This window comes from Elephas maximus, chromosome 22 (assembly GCF_024166365.1).
Source record: "Elephas maximus indicus isolate mEleMax1 chromosome 22, mEleMax1 primary haplotype, whole genome shotgun sequence".
Lineage (NCBI taxonomy): Eukaryota > Metazoa > Chordata > Mammalia > Proboscidea > Elephantidae > Elephas > Elephas maximus.
The window spans coordinates 11,960,176-11,966,175 of NC_064840.1; positions in this window are offsets into that span (position 1 = coordinate 11,960,176).

A 6,000-nucleotide genomic window follows, 5' to 3' on the forward strand; every position below is an offset into this window, starting at 1 on the left:
AGAGGTTGAGTGATTTGCCCATGGCCACCCAGCTGGAAAGTGGGAGAGCCGGGATTTGAACTCAGGACTCTATGGCTTTGGAGCTCAGGCTTTTGCTCAGGGTTCTGCCTCCAAGTACAGCACATTGGGGTGAAATTGCCAAGGCCAGAGGTCATGAGAGAGCCCTGGCCAGGCTTCTTTCCAGGCTCTCTCTGGCCCTGGGATTCGGCCTCACTCACACATACACAGCTGCCAGGGATCAAAGCCCTCTCCAAGATGAATTTGCTGTGAGTTCTAAACAAACGGGTGTTAGCATGTAGCTAAGAGAAACATTGGGAGGACGTGGCGTAGGAAAGCCGACTGGCCTTTAAAGTCCTGGTGATTGATTTGCCCCTTCTTTGGTCTCATGCTCTCTAAGGGCCAGGGCAAAGGGGTGGGGACACTCCAGCCCTGGGAGCATTGAGGCCGCGCTGCTGCCACCAACAGGTCCCCCCGCACTGCCCAGTTCGCCTCCCCTTCCATCCTGGGGGGAGTCCCTGTGTCACGCAAACAGTGAAGCTCTTGGCTGCTAACTGAAAGGTTGAAGGTTTGAGTCTTCCCAAAGGTGCCTTGGAAGAAAGGCCTGGTGACCTGCTTCTGAAAAATCAGCCATTGAAAACCCTATGGAGCACAGTTCTGCTCTGACGCATGTAGGGTTGGCATGAGTCAGAACTGACTTGGCGGCAACTGTTAATTCTTTCCACCCTCGGGAGAACGCCCCTGCCAGCCTCCAAGCCCACAAAACCAGCACACACACACGTACACACACACACACACACACACACACACACACGCGCAATAATAACAAACACCTTCCTTTACTGAATGAGCATCAGGTGCCAGTCATTGCTAAGCACTTTACATGTGGTGTCCCTTTTAAGCCAAACCCCAAGGCCTGCGTTTTTATTGACCCATTTTACAGATGGGGCTAAGAGCACAGAGCTAGTAAACAGTGGAGCTGGATTCCTTTTGGTGCTCAGTGAATGTGTCTTGATTAAGACGAGTGAGGCATAGATCTACCCCTCCAGTTGGCCATATTCTTAAGAAGAGATAGATACAGAAATAGACAATTGTGGTCCAGCAGGATGTGGCCAAGACAGTGCTAAGCGGAGATGATAGTGGACACACAGCAGGATGGGTGGACCAGCTGTTTCTGGAGATGCCCTGTTGACTGGGTCAAATTGCGCTTTGATGGGCTATTTCCCCAGCTTTAGTAGTTGTTAGATATTTTGACAACCACCCCCCTGGTTGTTTATATGAGGGCCTGAAGGCCACAGAGGAAGAACTTACCTGTCCAGGTTGGTCAGAAAAGATATACAGAGATGAAGTGAAAAGGGGGATGTCAGAGCTCAGGCTGGAAGCAGGCAAAGGAGGGAGCTAATGGAGGGAAAGAGAAGACAATTGCAGGGGGAAGAAGAGCCTGGGTGGAGGGGAGAAGGGTGGGAGGGTTGCTCCCTGAGGGCCTGAGGCGTTTGATGTGGGGGGATCAGATCATTGTTGTTGTTAGCTGCCATCCAGTTGGCTCCAACTCACGGTGACCTTATATACAATAGAACAAAATGTTGCCTGGTCCTGCCCCATCTTCAGGATTGTTGGTATGTTTGGGTCCATTGTTGCGGCCATTGTGTCAATCCAGCCCCTTGAGAGTCTCCTTTACCTTCCCTGGCCCTCCACTTTACCAAACATGATGTCCATCTCCAACGATCAGTCCCTCTTAATGACACATCCTAAGTGAGCAACTAGAAGTCTTGGACAGTATTCTCTGACCCATAGTATTTTCATTGGCTAATTTTTGGAAGAAGATTGCCAGGCCTTTTTTCCTAGTCTGTCTTAGTTTGGAAGCTCTGCTGAAACCTGCCCACCATGGGTGACTTCGCTGGTATTTGAAATACCGGGGGCATCAGAGCAATACGCAAGCCACCTCACTGTGACAAACTGACAGATGGGTGGTGGTTAACACTTGTAGCATCAGTAAAACTGGGCTCGATTTATACACTTTTCATCTCAGATAGAATGACCTATCTCTGCTCCCATGAGATTTACATTTTATTTCTTTTTGTACCTGGAGAACTTGGCTCTGAGGCCAGGCTTAGACAATAGTGTGGGACTCTGACTGTGTCCAGGGTGACTACAACTCAGGGCAGGTGTTAAGAGCATCGGTTTTGGGAGCAGAAAGATCTCACTGGAAACCTTGACTCCACTATTGACTGTGGAATGTGCCGGTAAATGTTTAACAGTGGCTTTCTGGGAAAACAAAACACTGATATGTAAACCCTTAAATTCTGACTCATAGTGACCCAACAGGACAGAAACCCCATAGGGTTTCCATAGCTGTAATCTTTATGGAAGCAGACTGCCACATCTTTCTCCAACAGAGCAGCTGATGGGTTCAAACTGCCTGCCTTTCGGTTAGCAGCCAAGCACTTTAATCACTACACCACCAGGGCTCCTTCTGTAAAGATTACAGCCTAGGAAACCCTATAGGGGCAGTTCTACTCTGTAACACATGGGGTCGCAGGGAGTTAGAATCGACTCAGCAGCACCCAACGATAACAATAATTGTAAACATTAAGTCTAGCTCTTGGCCATTTGCACACAGAAAAAAAGGCAGTCGATGGTGAGAGTCAGGTACTTAAAGGGAAGGATCACTGTTATTAAAGCTAGTGGCCGTCTGCTTCTTTTAGGCCATTAAATCTAACGCCAGTATTTCTGAAGTTCAGCCAGTCCCGCTTCAGTCCCCGGCATCAGCTTCTTTGCTGCATGTCAAGGACCCTGGCCCCCTGAGACCTGCAGGGACAGGGGAAGGACCCCGGGCCAGCCCAGCCCTGCCAAGCATGGCTCCATCCATCACGTGCTTGCCCCGCCCGCTCCCGCCCCTCATATATGTATCTAGAATCCTGGGCACTGGGGAGGGTCCAGGCAACAGCTGCCTTTGATCAGCCCAACATCTGGGAGACTCGGCACTTCAAGAACGCTGACTGGTGATCAAAGGTGGGAATACTGTGACAGCTGAGACTTGGCAAAGACCCAGCTCGGGCAAAATGTGATGGGGGGAGGGGGTGGACGGGCGGGGGCGGGGTAGGGCGGGGAGGAACCCACCCAAACTGCAGGAGCCAGCAGTTAGGGACATGGGCTTTTCTTCTGTGCCCTTGACTCCCTGTGCCTCAGTTTCCTTCTCTGTAAAATGGGGATAATAAGAGCCTCTTCCACATAGGGTTTCTGTGAGGACAAAATGAACTAATAAATGAAGAGAGCTTAGGACAGTGCCCGGTCCTGAGTGAGAGCTCACAAGTGCCAGCTGTTGCTGCCGTGCCGTTACTGCCAGTCCCATTCCGAGAGCTGGCCAGGGAGAGAAGGACGGAGTCTGTCTCTTTCCAAACACTTTGTTGGCTGCTGTCAAGTCGGCCCTGACTCATGGCAACCCCATGCACAACGGGATCGGACTGTTGTGATCCCTAGGGTTTTGGGAAGTAGATGGCCAGACCTTTCTTCCTAGTCCACTGTAGTCTGGAAGCTCTGCTGAAACCTGCTCAGCATCACAGCAGCGTGCAAGCTTCGAGGGGTGGTGGCTGTACATGAGGTGCGTTGGCTGGGTATCGAAGCTGGGTCTCTTGCACGGAAAGCGAGAATCCTACCACTGAACCACCATTGCCTGCAATTCCAAATTGTCGTTGTTAGGTGCCATTGAATCATTTTCGACTCCGAGCGACCCCATGTAACAGAGTAGAACTGCCCCATAGGATTTTCTAGTCTATAACCTTCACAGGAGCAGATGGTCAAGTGTTTCTCCTGTTAAGCCGCTGGGTGGGTTCAAACAGCCAACCTTTCGGTTAGCAGATGAGCCCTCCTTTCCAAATGCTTTACCAAAACCAAACCTGTTGCTGTCGCGTCGATTCTGACCCTGAGCAACCCCATGTGACAGAGTAGAACTGCCCCATAGGGTTTCCTAGGCTGTAATCATTTTTTTTTTTTTTTTTAATCTTTACAGGAGCAGATCACCAGGTCTCTCTCCTGCGGAGCCGCTGGTGGGTTCGAACCACCAGCTTTTTGGTTAGGTTAAACGTTGTGCCACCAGGCCTCCTTCCAAACACTTCGTTATTGTTGTTACGTGCTGTTGAGTTGGTTCTGACTCACAGTGACCCCGTGTACAGCGGAAAAAACACTGCCTGGTCCTGCCCCATCCTCACAATCGTTGCTATGTTTGAGCCCATCGTTACAGCTGCTGTGTCAATTCATTTTATTGAGGGTCTTCCTCTTTTTTGCTCACGCTCTACTTTACCAAGCATGATGTCCTTCTCCAGGGACTGGTCCCTCCTGATAACATGTCCAGAGTATGTGAGACAAAGTCTCCCCATCTTCACTTCTAAGGAGAAGTCTGGCTGTTCTTCTTCCAAGACAGATTTGTTCGTTCTTCTGGCAGTCCACGGTATAGTCAATATTCTTTGCCAATGCCACAATTCAAAGGCGTCAGTTCTTCTTCGGTCTTCCTTGCTATTGTCCAGCTTTCACATGCATATGAGGCGATTGAAAATACCATGGCTTGGGTCAGGTGCACCTTAGTCCTCAAAGTGACATCTTCACTTTTTAACACTTTAAAGAGGTCTTTTGCACCAGATTTGCCCAATGCAATAATTTATTTGATTCCGTCATTGCTGCTTTCATGGCTGTTGATTGTGATCCAAGTAAAATGAAATCTTTGACAACTTCGTATTTTCTGTTTATAATGTTGCTCATTGGTCCAGTTGTGAGGTTTTTGCTTTCTTTATGTTGAGGTGTTCTGGAATTCCCATTCTTCACCATGCTATCCATAATTTGTTATGATCCACACAGTTGAATGCCTTTGCATAGACTATAAAACACATGTATTCTTTCTGGTATTCTCTGCTTTCAGCCAAGTTGTATCTGACATCAGCAATGATATCCTTGGTTCCACGCCCTCTTCTGAATCCAGCTTGAATTTCTGGCAGTTCCCTCTTGATGTACTGCTGCAACTGCCTTTGAATTTTAAAGGCAGTTTAAGCAAAATTTTACTTGTGTGTGATATTAATGATATTGTTCGATAATTTCTGCATTCCGTTGAATCACCTTTCTTTAGAATGGGCACAAATATGGATCTCTTCCAGTCAGTTGGCCAGCTAGCTGTCTTCCAAATTTCTTGGCATAGATGAGTGAGCACTTCCAGCGTTGCATGCATTTGTGGAAATATCTCAGTTGGTATTCCATCAATTCCTGGAGGCTTGTTTTTCCCTAGTGCCTTGAGTGCAGTTTGGGCTTCTTCCTTCGGTGCCATCAATTCTCGGTCATATGATGCTACCTCCTGAAATGGCTGAACGTCAACCGGTTCTTTTTTTGTACAATAACTCTGTATATTCCTTCCATCTTCTTTTACTGCTTCCTGTGTTGTTCAATATTTTGCCCATAGAATCTATTTCATGATAATACTTTACTTTGTCTTCTCTAGCTGCGCTTTGAAATCTTCTGTTCATCTTTTACTTTATCATTTCTTCCATTTCCTTTAGCTACTCGACATTCAAGAGCAAGCTTCAGCCTCTCCTGACATCCATTTTGGTCTTTTCTTTCTTTCCTGTCTTTTTAATGACCTTTAGCTTTCTTCATGTCTGATGTCCTTGATGTCATCCCACAATTCTTCTGGTCTTCAGTCATTAGTATTCAACGTGTCACATCCATTCTTGAGATGGTCTCTAAATTCAGGTGAGATATACTCAAGTTCATAATTTGGGTCTCGTGGACTTGTTTTAATTTTCTTCAGTTTCAACTTGAACTTCTATAAGAGCAGTTGATGTTCTGTTCCCCAGTTGCCCCTGTTTTTGTTCGAACTGATGATATTGAGCTTCTCCATCAACTATTTCCACAGATGTAGTCTATTTGATCACTGTGTATATCATCTGGCGAGGTCGCTGCGTATAGTCACTGTTTATGTTGGTGAAAAAGGTATTTGCAGTGAGTAATTCATTAGTCTTG